Below are 13,878 nucleotides of genomic sequence, written 5' to 3' on the forward strand. Positions count from 1 at the left end.
CACCAAAAGCTAAATATGTGAATGACCACAGGACCAAGGCAAAATTGTAAAGAAATGAATATTTATGGGATGTTAATGGTATGTGCTTCAGGGAACAGGATGCCAGGCAATTACTTATTTTTCTCAACCCTGACATGACCAACTCCACGTGCACTCACTTCTCCTCTCCCTGTCTCAGCATCCTGGTTAAACAAGGTGAGGCTCCGTTGCTGACCGGGAAGGAGGGGAGTGATGTGAAAATTCCAAGTGGGCTAAGACAAGTGAAGAAAAATTCCTTTTTAACCGAGCCCCCTGAGTTTCATAAGCAAAGATATTTATGGTAATTTTTTGTTGGTTTTAATTGTCTTTATTTTAGGAATTATCTTTTTCTCCCAGTCATTCTTACCTGTGTGTTTATATTATAGTAAGAGACAACCTGTTTACAGCTTCAAATTTGACTTATGTATGTCATAAAAGGTTTCAGTTGAAAGTAACCTAAAAACTAATCCAATCTCTTTTTAATTTTGAAGGAAAAGATCCACCCAATATTGCACAATAGTTGAAAGTCAGACTAAGAAACTGGGTGCAGGTCTCCTGGCACTCACTGTGGAGCCCTGATCAGTAAACCAAGCAGGCCATGTTACTATCTGAGATAACTGTGCTTCCCAGGAGGAGTCATTTTCATCCACATTCTAATATGCATCACCATTATCAGAGAAGGCCTTTAATAAAAATATATTTCCTGCTTGGAACAAGGAAAAGAGAACACATTGGGACCTGGAATAGCCAGATGGTGACAAGAGGGCAATGATTACCTAAGGACCAGGATTAAAAAAAAAAAAAAAAAAGGCAGGCATACGTTAGTAAGTTCTTTGAAAGGAAAAAGTGAGGTAGTAATATAATAAAGCCACACTGTGTCATTGTTCAGAGTTTTTCAAGGATCACACATTCACTCATGGTATAATAAGATATCAGAATTATTCTGAAAGATCTTATAATTTGTCTCAAAGAGGAAAGAGAAACAGGGAAATGAGACGAAGTAGGCAAAGACAGGCCTCTTTTCTCATTATCAATAGTGAGGATTACATACCCCTTTCTCAAGATACTTAGAACAAAACTGCTGAGCAAGCGAATACAAATTTTAAATATGTACAAAGTATGTGAAAGAGAACTCTACAGGACATTAGATTTACGAGAATAAAATCTGTGGATCCGTGTGGTATTATATGTACCAATGTGACCTGCACGAACCAAAGAATAGTATTTTAAATTCAGAAAGATGGACTTTCCAACAAATCATAAATCCTTAACCTGCTCTGTTAAAGATGGATACTGAAAGAATGAAAGAAAAGTTATAAATGATGATATGTGTGCCAATGCAAATAAAGTAAAACTATCTGTCTTATTATACCACAGAATAACAACAACAATCTAGATACGGTTTTAGAAAAGACCTTGACTTAACCCCTTCCCCTCCCTCTTTCCTCATCAACCCCCAGAAACACTTTGAATGCCCATGTTGTACTCATAGTATAAACATTAGGAACATCTATATACACTAATTATGCTACTCATATTAAGATGTTGTTGTTGTTCAGTTGTGTCCAACTCTTTGGGACCCCATGAACTGTTGCATGCCAGCCTTCCCTGCCCTTTATGATCTCCTGGAGTTTGCTCAAATTCATGTCCATTGAGTCAGTGATGCCATCCAACCATTTCATCCTCTGCTGTCCCCTTCTTCTCCTGCCTTCAGTCTTTCCGGCATCAGGGTCTTTTCCAATGAGTCGTCTCTTTTGCATCAGATGGCCAATGTATTGGAAACTCAGCTTCAGGATCGGTCTTTCCAATGAATATTCAGGGTTGATTTCCTTTAGGATTAACTGGTTTGATCTCCCTGCAGTCCAAGGGACTCTCAAGAGTCTTCTACAGCACCACAATTTGAAAACATCAATTCTTCAGTGCTCAGCCTTATTTATGATCCAACTCTCACATTCGCGCATGACTACCGGAAAAACCATAGCTTTGACTATATGGACCTTTGTCAGCAAAGTGATGTCTCTGCTTTTTAATACACTGTCTAGGTTTATCATCAGAGAAGGCAATGGCACCCCACTCCAGCACTCTTGCCTGGAAAATCCAATGGACGGAGGAGCCTGGTGGGCCGCAGTCCATGGGGTCGCTAAGAGTTGGATAAGACTCAGCGACTTCACTTTCACTTTTCACTTTCATGCATTGGAGAAGGAAATGGCAACCCACTCCAGTGCTCTTGCCTGGAGAATCCCAGGGACGGGGGAGCCTGGTGGGCTGCCGTCTATGGGGTCGCACAGAGTTGGACATGACTGAAGTGACTTAGCAGCAGCAGGTTTATCATAGCTTTTCTTCCAGATACAATGATGAGTTCTATGATTAAATACGTCAGTTCAATGGTCCTAAGCATTATGATATTGAAGCAGTCAACTATTGTGCATTTTTTGTCCAAAAGCACTAATATCTACACACAACTTTCAAGTTAAGTTATAGTCTCAGGTCAAGAATAAAAAAGATACAGAAAACTGAACTTACAGCATGCTCACCCAAGATGAGAGTCATGTCTTGGCCAATACAGTAATGAACAGTTTCCCAAATATGGTATAAGACGAGTGCAAGATGAAAAAGTAAGGTGAAAAGGAATTTCAGTGACACACATACACAAAATGGAACAATGATACAGACAGAAGTAACCTGCTGGACCTCCACAAAGTCATACATTCCTTAATTCAATATTTAGTTTTAGAGTTCCTACCAAGTACAAGGCATGTTCTAAACACCGGATTAGAACAGTGCCCAAAAGAAAACTTTGTATCCATGGGATACACATTGTCATTGAGACTATAAATAAAGAAAAAATCTTTTAAAAGTCAGTTGATAGTGCTCTAGGGGAAATCAACATATGATAAAGGTGACGAGCATGAGCAATGATGATTTGTTATTTTAGATACGACAAGCAGAGAAGGCTGCCATAAGGATATGTTTGAGCTGAGACTTGAAGTTAATGAAGATACCTGAGGACAAAGCATTACAGACAGACAGAGGAAAACTCTGAAGTGGGAAATAGCTGATCCCATTTTGAGGAATGTCAAGGAAGTCAGTGTCTAGGGTTGACTGAATAAGAGGAAAATGATAGGAAATACTGTGAGACAGAGAGCAGGGGTCAAGTAAAACAGACATTAGTAAGGTCCTTGTCTTTTATTTTCAGAGACATAAGAAGTTGTTGGAAGATTTACACCTTTCAAGAGTGACATAATCAGATAGATAAATCTTCAAAAGGTCACTGCTACTTGGAGAATAAACTGTTGTACCTGAAGGGAGAAAACAGGGAAAATTAAGCAGCTATTGCATCAAATCAGGGAGTAGCTGATGGTCTACCTGATCAGACGGGTAATGAGGGGGTAGTAATTAGGTGTATAAAACAAGATTTGGGGGGACATAATTTAGCTAAAGTAAAAGACGTAGTGAGAAAGGGGGGAAAATGAAGACAAAAAGGAAATGAAGAGCTAGCTACAGGCATACAAATATAGATCAACCAAATCCTGGAACATAAATTTGGGTGAAGTAATGGTGAGGAATATTTTTTAAGGATGTTGGGATGTTTTTTTCTTTTTTAAATGAGATGATTTTATGACAGTCTACATATGCTAAGATGTTAAGATATTTGGATTAGTGTACTATAAGTTTCTCCTCACTATCTGCCAGCAAGAAATTTTATAAACACTTTCTCTGAAATATGTCTACCACAAGATTTTTTCTTACCCCCTAAAATACACTTTAGGAAACTTTGTTATTTTTTCCTTAAATTGAGAAAAAGTTGCAAAGTGGTAGTTCTGTATGTGTACCAAAATGATACAAAACAAAAATGATGCAAAAAAGAAAACTTTCACAGAAAATAGCATCATAAAAGTTGAGAAGAAAGAAAAGAAAGAAATGGATACCAGAGAAACTATGTTCTTTGCAATAGCATCCTTTCTTTGAGAAATTTAATGTCCTTAACCTGTTTTAAAAAATTTTTATGATAGTTTCATGGCACAAATCTTTCAGACTTGTTACAAAGAGCTTTAAAAAGCAACACTAAAAACTTAAATTTTAAACCAACATTATCTTCCACAAAGTATATTTTAAGGCTTCTAAGGCAGAAATCAAAGGAAATTGAGGAACATTATTAATAAACTAAAAATGCTGAGAGCTTTTAAACCCCTGGGGATTCATTTGCTTCATAGCAGTGTGCTTTTTCAACATTTAAATTTTATATGCTCTTGCTAATGAAAATAATTTGCTACAGCAGAAAGGAATGAAGATGTCAGCTCAGTATGACATATTTATCAATATAATGGAAAGGTATGTTCTGAAGATCCTTGATGGATTCCAGTGAAAAAAAAATAGTGTACAACTGTTTGGGAAGTTGAATTCAATCAGTAGAATATAGTTCCAGGAACACATATTTCAAATATCAAGGAATTAAAAAAAAACTGAACTTGGACTCCACAGATAATTTGTGGACAAAATGGATTTTTAAATAAAATCTCACATTAAAATGTATTGAATTATATAAATTGAGGGAATGTAAGAATTTGAATTGTTCATGTAAAGGAAACTGGACAAATGATCAGATACAAGTCAATTTAGAGAGTAAACAATGTTCACAAGCCCAAAATGAAAAAGTATTAGGATTCAATGTGAACTATAAGCTACAAATCATTACAACATAAAGTTGTTTTAAAATTAAATAGGAGTGATACAAACATACCTGATTTTACAGCATATCTTAATTTGGCTGCTGGACAAAATTTTGTCCAAATAAACACAAATTCCTAGTCACTCCAATTGCAAAATTGGGATTATGCACCTAAAAATAATTAGGCCAATATTTAACATTACAACTGATAAGACAGCAAGTCATTGAAGCATCTATTTAGAGAAAAAAACAGTTGAAAACCGTTACTGCAAATAAGTCACCCACATACACAGGTTTACTTTTTATTTTAACATTAATAGTGTTGGAACATAATAAATCTAAATTTTCTCTGAGGATCTCTCTCCAGCATCTCAATATTCTAACACTGACCTGTTAGCTATAATATCTCTTTATATTTCACCAAAATTACTCTCCTTTTTTTGTGTATTTTGTCTGGAAAATTGGGGGCAGGGACTAGATGGAAATACAGTGCAAAGCAAAGAATATATACAACAATACATCAGAGGTAATGATAAGACAGAAGTAAATAGGCAAGTGGAAGTAAGTATCATTTAATAGATAGGAACACCTACAAGGAAAGACTATTCTACTTATTAGTATTTATATAATTCAACAGTAATGAATTTTCATATAACCAATTCTGGACTTAAAAAAAAGTAATGATATGTTTAAGCAACCCTCCTAACTATGCTTAGTTAGGGTGTTAAAAAATAGTTATGAGACAAATGAAGTAGCTAACGTTTGGAACAACTTCATAAGAAAGCAACGAAAATGACTTAAGCCTCAAGGGGGAAAAGAGCCCAAAGAACTTAAATTATTTTTACCTGATAACACTCTGAAAGTGATATGCCTGGAGTCCAAGTATTGAATATGTTAAGAGATAAATGTCCACATCATCCAAAAAAAGAAGAGACATTAACTATGGCATACAAAATTCAAATTACTCATTAAACTATCTGTGGACCATAAGCACTGGGATTTGTCTAAGTAAAGTTTCAAGAACCTGGATTACTTTTTCAGAAGGCTTAAGAAGGTAAACAACAATCTTTCTGGGTTGGATTTGATCAAATTTGTTAGAACTCTATGAATTAAGGACTACATAGATAAGGTTATTTTCAAAAATCTATGCAAATCTTAAAATCTTATTGGGCCTAAGATAAGAAATAAACTATCTTTTTATCAAAGGGCAGAATGAATCTGTGCACTGGTTAGAATATTTTAGATCCATTCATTTATCACTAAGAGTACTATGATATATCACAGAGTTAAAGAAAAAAATAACTGTGCCATGAATTAGTATTCAGTAATTATAATGAAATTAACATCATTTTGCAACTCAACAGTGATTTGCAACTTTGTTTAGCAACACTCTTGCCAAGAGAACTTCTTACAAGTCAGTGGTCTCTCTGACTTCACTGAGAGACAGAAATACATGACCATTTCCATCATTCCATTTTCTATCAGTATTATAACTAATAGTTGATCTAACATGAGTGTCAACACAGAATGATAAGGCAGAGCAGCATAAATCTTTAAATGTATCACAAATGATATCTCTTTTATGTAATTAAGTACCATATCCCTCACATGTTCTCTTAAAATAAAATGTCTGGTAAATTTATCTGGTTATGTTCAATATTTTACTGTATGCTCTATGAGTCTCAATCAAGCCATGAAGGCATTTTCACATATTTAAACATACTTTTCATAGAGTACAATTCTAATAGTTATGCAAAGAGAGTTGTTTTGTGTTTCTGAGTCTTTGCTTGTACAAAAGGAATGTAACTTCTCATTATAGGTTACCTGTGATTTTAATGTTCACCTTTCTTCCTAATTTTATAATGTGTCACATACAACAATTTACCCCTATTTTAAGTTTATAGAATACTACAAGGATTTTTTTTTTTTTCAAGCAAACCCACTACACTACCATCAGTGCAAAGAAATGAAACTGGAACACAGTTTACTCAGATATAACTATTAATCTATTCACATCATAATGTAATTAAAGGTCTCTTTTCATTTGAATATTCAGTTCTAGAATTCCTATCACGCTGAATCCTAAAGTATAAGTTGAAAAATTTTGAAAAATAGCTTAAAATAGTACATAATTGTTATTTGCATATATTTCCCTTTTTTTCTATTTTGGTATTAATTGTAGTGTAATGGTAATTTAATAAATTATGTATAAAAAAGAAAAGTTATTGTACTCATATTTAAACTGAATTTAAAAATTATTCCCTTAATTTTTTGTATTCTTGTACTTAAAAAGTGAACTTTAAGATGATCTTTTAAAATTGAGTGTCTTCTGTCACCAACAGGGCTGTATCATCAGGTTTCTGGTCTCTTTAAAAGTTAGTAATTTAATCACAATTAAACATTTCTCTCACTTAGTTTTAGATAACAATGAAGCAGTGGGTTTCTTAAAGAAGTACTGAACTAAGCAACTACTGAACATGGGTCTAGTCTAGTAATAAAATGGAAGGAAGGCAGAAAGGGGGAGAGGGAGAAGGAAAGAAGGAAGGAGAGAGGGAATGACTTTAAAAGCTTTAAAGCTGAAAATGACATTGTACAAACCTAGTGATCACAGTGTACATAACTCCATACCCACTTTATTAATGCATACACAAATAACTCAAAATTGTAAATAATTGTTTAGCAGTATTAAACAAACACTACATTTTAAAATTCCAGGACACTGAGAATGTACCCATCCATAACTCACAGTGACAGAAAAGATAAACAGGACTTTTGACAACATAAAACATTTCCTGAGGTATGCCATAATGCAAAATTGAAGATGAAAATCTCTCAAAGCTCATCTTTGTTTAGTATTGACCTCTAGCATAGACGTGCTATTAAACACACCCCTTCCGTCTCCACTGAAGCCTAAACAAACTATCTGAATTAGGAGAGTGTGCAAAGATGTGCCTTCCAGGCAAACTTTTGTTTTCCAAAAGTAAATCTCCCCAAATACTTCCAGCTGGAAAAAGTCCACTTGAGCTACTTGACACTAGAGCTTCACTTTCTCACCTTGGCTTACCTGCTACTACTTAATTATTCTTCTAAGCAGGCTCTGGGCAAGTTGGGGAGGTGGCTCTTTCAGCACTTCTGAATCCATGATGACTAGAAATATACACACCTAACACTCCCACAGGTCTTCCACGCCCTTTCTCCTTCCCGCCCTTCTGAGCACTCGCGTCGTGAAAGCCTGGCCACCTGGGAGCAAACAGTACTCGAGGAACAATCCTCAAGATCAAGAAACTGACTGGATTTCAACATGTGGTGAGAGAAACTGGGAGGGGGGTGTGTGTGGCGGGAGGGATAGGAGCACTACAGACAGCAGCTGTCCATTAAGTGGTTTAAATCTGTTGGTTAAAAAGCTGAATAAACAAATACACAGATGGGTCTAGCTCCTTGGGGATTCCGGAATCTGAGGAGCCTCCCAAGCCGTGTCCAGTTCTGCCTCTCTCGCCCCGTCCCCGTGTAAAATGCGCGCGAGTTCCACTCTCAAATGCTCCAGACTCGCACGTGCCTTTCCTTCTCGTTGTTCCTAATGAGTTCACCCGCGCGCCAGGTGCTCTGAGAGACTCACCTAAGAGATCCCAGAGTCTGAGGACAGGAGGGCAACTTTTCCTCCCTGTTCTAGACCAACCCGAACACCCACGGCAAGGGACAGGTCCCCGTAGACGCTAGCCTTCATGTCAGGATGTCGGGGCGCCTTCTGGCAGGCGGGGCGGGGAGAGGCGTGCGGGAGACACGCGGGCGCGGCCACCCAGTGGGTTCGGCCCGCGCCGCCGCCGCACGTGCGCCGCCGCGAGCGCGAAGGGGCGTCGGGCCCCGCGCTCCTCGCGGTCAAAGTCAACCCAGTGCGTCAGTCTGCCCTCCGCTCGCCCGGGGCCTCCGCGGACTTACAGGTAAAAGTCAACCGAGAAGCCCTTCTTTTCTCCGAAAGGTATCTGCGCCCATCCCTCGTCCCCTCCCTGAAGGACCCGGAGGCGCGATTTCACCCCAAACCCACCCTCAGAGTATGGAGACCTCTCCAAAGCGGAATAAAAGTAAGACCAAGACATATCCCGGGTGAAGCGGGTCCTGCTAACCGTGGACAGGGGAAAGAGCGCGAGCGGGGGCAGCAGTCGAGATGCACGATCATCCCCAAGTGTCACTAGGGGCCAGGAGTTTCTTCACTGGAGAAGCAGGAGTGTCCCTTCTCTGCCTCCATTCCCCAAGAAGTACTTGTGAAATATACGCTAAAGTGTGTAACTCAGAGACGAGAAGCGTGCACTTGCCCAACTGAGTAAATAAAGGTCAGCAGTTGGACAATAAAGTATGTGCTTCCAAACGCCAGATGTTTTTACTGTTGTTTCTCCTCCTCTGGGGTTGGGGGAGGGGGGGGGAGGCGCGGAGAAGAAGGAAGAGACAACACACAATAAAAATAAAAGTAAACAAACACATCTGCTGTTTCCACACACATTTTCCTCCAGCCGCGGTCTGGAGTCTGTTGCCGGACAAGGCAACATTTTCGAATACAAAACTAAAAATCATCCGTGAGCCAAAGGCAGCCTCCCCTCTCTGGACGCCCCCTTCCCCTCAGCACAAAGCCACATGAAAAAGTACAACAAGTGGTGATGTTAGGTCCGGAACGCGACCCCGATGCCGAGCCGAAATTTGACACATGTCACACTCGCCCAGCCGCGCCGAGCTCAGCGACTGGGGCGAAACTTTGCTGCCGCCGCCCCGGCAGCAGCGCGGAGCAGAGTAAAGTCGAAGCCCGACCCGGCATAGAGGTGGCGGGGACGGCGTGAGAGGCGGAGGTGCCGCGCGCCAGAGTGAGGGTGAACAAACTTACCGCTACCGGGGACGCTGGGCAGCGTCCCGGGAGGTGGCACCCGCGGCGCCGAGGCAGAAGCCCACAAACAACACACCGACGCGCGAGTCCCGACAACTGCTGCCGCGAGTCGGGGCGCGCCCGGGAGGGGGGGGCTGGTGGAAGCCGCAGCTGGCGGACTCGGCCGCCGCATAAATAACCCGGACCGGCGCTCACCGGCTGGCTGCGCGGGGTTGGAGCCGGGGCGCAGCGGCCGCCGCAGAGCTGCACGAGCCGGCGTGTCTCGCGCTTTCTCGGAGGCTCGCGCTGTCTCGCGCTGCCGCTCCCCCCACCCGGATCTGTATGTGTGTGTGTGTGTGTGTCTGTATATGTGTGTGTGTGTCTCTATGTGTATGAGTGTGCGCTGGCGGGCGCGCGCACCCGGTCGCGCGCGCGTGTTGTTGGCAATGCGAACTGTACACACACGGCGCACGGAGCCGCCTCTTCTCGGAGGGGCGGGGTGGGGGAAGGGACGCCTCCGAGGATTCTAAAGTACTGCTGGGCCACTTGTTTGTGTTTGTTTTACTTTGCCTTGTTATTGTTGACTGTTGTTGTTGATCCCCAAAGTGATTTGGAACCAGCTGGCTAGGATACCCATCACCCCAGCCACCTATCTCCCCGCGTTCCCCCAACTTCTTTAAGGGAGGGGGAAGCGCGGCGCAGAATATTGTTCGGATTTGCAGTGGAGCCTCCTGGCTGACGTCAGGTCCACCTGCTCTGTAAACAACTCGCTGGAGAACTTGTTTGTTCGGCGCCAGATCTTCCCCCACCCCCACCTTTCTCCCCACCTCCTGCTCCGCCCCCTCCCGCTCGACCCAGACGGCGAGTCGAGGAAGGGGGTGGGGAGGGAGGAGAGAACAAAACCTTATGCTGTATTGGCAAAGCTGAGTTGTGTCTGCTGCTTCTTGGCAGTCCCTAAAGTACGTCCTCTCAGCAGACGGAGCTGCTGGCAAATGAAACAGGGAATTCCAAGTGAAGTGCAGGAAGCCTCGAAGGGATCCAAAGCCCTCGGTGGCAAGGAGTTAAAGTACTCGAGAGTCAGAAAGGGAGACCCAAGCGTGCGTTAAAACGCTGACTGGCCTTTCTTTTCGCGGTGTGCGCCTCTGCGGCCTGGGGTGGAGAGGCCGAGTGTCTTTCTCACTCTTCATTGTTGTCGGGCTCCTGTCTCACTTGGACCCGGGAGTTCTCGGGCTTCCTCGTGATCCCCCAGCCCTGGTCACCGGCTCGGCGCCGGGCTGCGGTTCGGCCGGGGCGGAGCTTAGAAGGAAGGGGTTGCCGAGCTGAGACTTTGGGGGTCTGAGGCTCTCGAGACGGGCCTGTCAGTGACTGAGGGGAGCAAAGTAACCGGAATGAAAGGAAAGAAGAAACTGCCAGAACTGCCGCTCGCACTTCAAAGCCGAGACGCCGGCGTGGGGAGTGCGCGGGCCCAGCCTCCAGCGCCCGAGTCCCGCTCTCGTCCGTGGGGACTCTGCCAGGTCCCACGCGGGACCGAGGGGAGGACGGGACGGGCCCGGATGGCACGCGTGACCCGATTTGCGATGGGGGGGGGGGGAAGCTGTTCAGGAGCCCGTATCCACCGCGGCTCCGGGCAGGCCGTTCCTCCCGCGGGCTACTGCCAGCCCCTCCCCTGTCCGTGGGCCGCGCGACCCTCCACCCCGCCGCGTCCTCTGCGCGCCGCGGCGGAACCGGCCGCTCTGCTCGCACTTCAGTCGCGAAGCGCGGCTTTCCGAAAGGCGCTGAAACTTTCCTCCAAATTCTGCAGCCGAGAGGCCGTGGTGAACAGACCTTGGCCCCGGGCTTTGCCCGCCAACACCCCCCGTGGAAGAAGAGAGGAGGGGGTGACGGAGGAGACGGACGAGCAGCACCAGCTTCTGCCTTTGAGTCTTTTCCTCAAAGAGCAGCGCGCCCTTTTTCTAAAGGGCAGACGTGAACTGATACACAGACACACACACACACACACACACTTGGCATAACTCTTCCCTCCAGAACCTGCAGTTCTCCCGTGAAGGAAGCAGCCCTGGCACCCACAACTGTAAACACACCGTCAGATTTTCTAATGAAACCAATTAAGTCAATAAGCCATGGGGCTGGTCGTGCGAAGACGGCCCCTGCCAGGAGCACAAGCAGAGGTAGAGTTGCTCTTTGAATCGCGGTGCTTTCTGTGAGCTTCAAAACTCCAGGCAGTCTTCAAGTGCTCTGCTTGTGGACTGTGTCCTCGCTATTATTTAAATTGTCTTTTTTCGAAATGCAGGCCGAATAGTGGGCAAATAAAAAATTTTAAAGATGGGAGCGGGGAGGGAGGGAGGGAGCAATCATTTAAATTACAAAACGCCAGATGCAAATAATCCCACCTCGCCTTCTGAAGGAGATCATTTTACGTTAAGTAATTTGCGTTTATACTTCACTAGCAACCCTAAATAAAAGGCCGATTTTCTGAATTAACCTGAAAACATTTTGGAAAAGATCAGAACAAACGGCGTCGAAATCCTTGGAGATCTGAGGATGTATCTTTCCACTGGGTTTGTGAATAAAGGTAACAAAACAGAAGGTCTGCAGCTCCTTTTTTTTTTTTCCCCTTCTTCCCCTGTATACACCGACCCCAGTTACTTTTCTTTCTCTCTAGGGGTCCGACGGAGGAAGTGAACGGGAAAGGCTTATTATAAATGAGTCTGGGCAACTTGGAAGAGAAGTTCAAGTTCCCAGCAAGGACGAAAGAGAGGGGGTTATGCTCTCGAGACTTGAGAAAGGAGCGGGTTTAGTTAGCCTTTCACTCTGTACACAAAGACACGTTTTGGTGAAATTCAGTCACTGACGTTTCTTTCCTGTGAGTACAAACAGCCAGGCGCCAAGAAGTGCAAATGGATATCTGAGTTGGAGGAACATGTCTTTCTCGACTGGCCGAGTACTCTGCTTGCGATCTTCCTAAGCGGAGCTGAGCCTGCAGCCCCCTTGGGCGCCCTGTTTAACTTCGCCCCGTTTATCTGTGTCCTCTTCGCCTGCTATCATTCCCGGGCCACCCACTCTTCAAGCAGAGAAGTCGCCCGGGGAGTTGAGAACGCAGATTCTGCCTGGAACCCTGCCTTCTGCGGACCCCTCGCCCGCAGCCAATGGGCTGGGTCGGGGTTCGAGAGGTGAAAGTTCAGGCCCGGGGCTTACGGCTCGCTCCCCCTCTACTGTAGCCTCCCTTCCAGCCTGCTCCCGCGTCCACAGTGCAGACCCAGCCCGGCTACCAGGGGCTGCCATGGTGGCACGTAGTTTGTTGATGGGTGGTCATAAAATATATTTATTTGCAATTCCTTTCCCTCGCCCACCTCCCCCGCCCCGACATGGCCCCGAACACTGCAGGCTTTGTTCGCCTCGCTGCTGCTGGAGCCGGCTGGGGTTTAGCGCTCTGTGCTAACACACTCCAAAAAAGTTGAAGTATAATAATAGGAAAACCGGGTTTCCGCAGCTTAGGGAAACGCAGAAAGGGCAAACAGCGAACGAATAGTTTTCTTTTGCACAAGTCACTGGTCAGCCCACTGGATCACGGCAGCCTTGAAACGAAACTCTGCATATCAGAGAGACGGGGGAAGCCAAACTCTGTCCCTGTAGTCGCTGCGCAGGGTTGCAGCCACAGCTCAAGTGTCCTTTGCAGCACGTGGGTCTGCAAAAGTCATTTAAAGAGGTTCCAGGGGAAAGTTAAACGGAGCTACTGGGTAATTGAAGAGTTTCACCAAGTGGCCCTCGAAGTTCTCTCACGAAAATTTATTTGATTTCAAGTTTATTTTACGATGGAACCGCAAATCAACAAATTCCGAGACACTGCTCTATTACGGTAAAGGCGAAAGATAAATTCGTTCGACATGGTCCCTGCTAGCGCATCTTGACTGAAATAAACCATCCCAAATGTGACTGACTGAAGCCAGGATGAAAGAAAACAACTTAAGCGAGTGACAAGTGTTAGAAACGCTGGTTAATGCTTCTCGGAGTAAACTGTTTGGAATTTTAGTTATTATTTGTTATAAAAATATAATTATCCACACACTCAGGTCTGTTATTTCCAAAAGTTTCAGTTTAACAACAATTACATTTTTCTCCTTCAGAGTCGTTTAATTGGTATAATTGTGACTAATACCTAAAAATGTAATTGACTTGGGGAGAGATCGCTGGCAGAGACGGTAAGGGGCAGGGTTTTTAAAATCTTTTTTTTTTTTTTTTTCCTGTTAGAAATACCATCTTCAAAGTTGTATTACTCACTTCAAATAGATTGTAACAAAAGTCTTCTTTAAATGCAAAGTAAAACATTTTTCTTTTCACATAG

General features: G+C 43.6%; 1 protein-coding gene across 7 annotated transcripts in view; it reads right to left on the bottom strand.

Annotated features, from left to right (window-relative positions):
* FOXP2 (forkhead box P2) overlaps nt 1-11,054 on the bottom strand; it is a 662,372-nt gene extending 651,318 nt beyond the window's left edge. For 6 of the 7 annotated variants that reach the window (XM_059885450.1, XM_059885445.1, XM_059885448.1 and 3 more), the window contains exon 1: nt 9,558-11,054. The gene's annotated coding sequence lies outside the window, so the exon portion shown is untranslated. The remainder of the gene's footprint in view (nt 1-9,557) is intronic. The other variant, XM_059885449.1, reaches the window with a different exon arrangement.
* Between the last annotated feature and the right edge of the window lie 2,824 nt (nt 11,055-13,878).

This window comes from Bos taurus, chromosome 4 (assembly GCF_002263795.3).
Source record: "Bos taurus isolate L1 Dominette 01449 registration number 42190680 breed Hereford chromosome 4, ARS-UCD2.0, whole genome shotgun sequence".
Lineage (NCBI taxonomy): Eukaryota > Metazoa > Chordata > Mammalia > Artiodactyla > Bovidae > Bos > Bos taurus.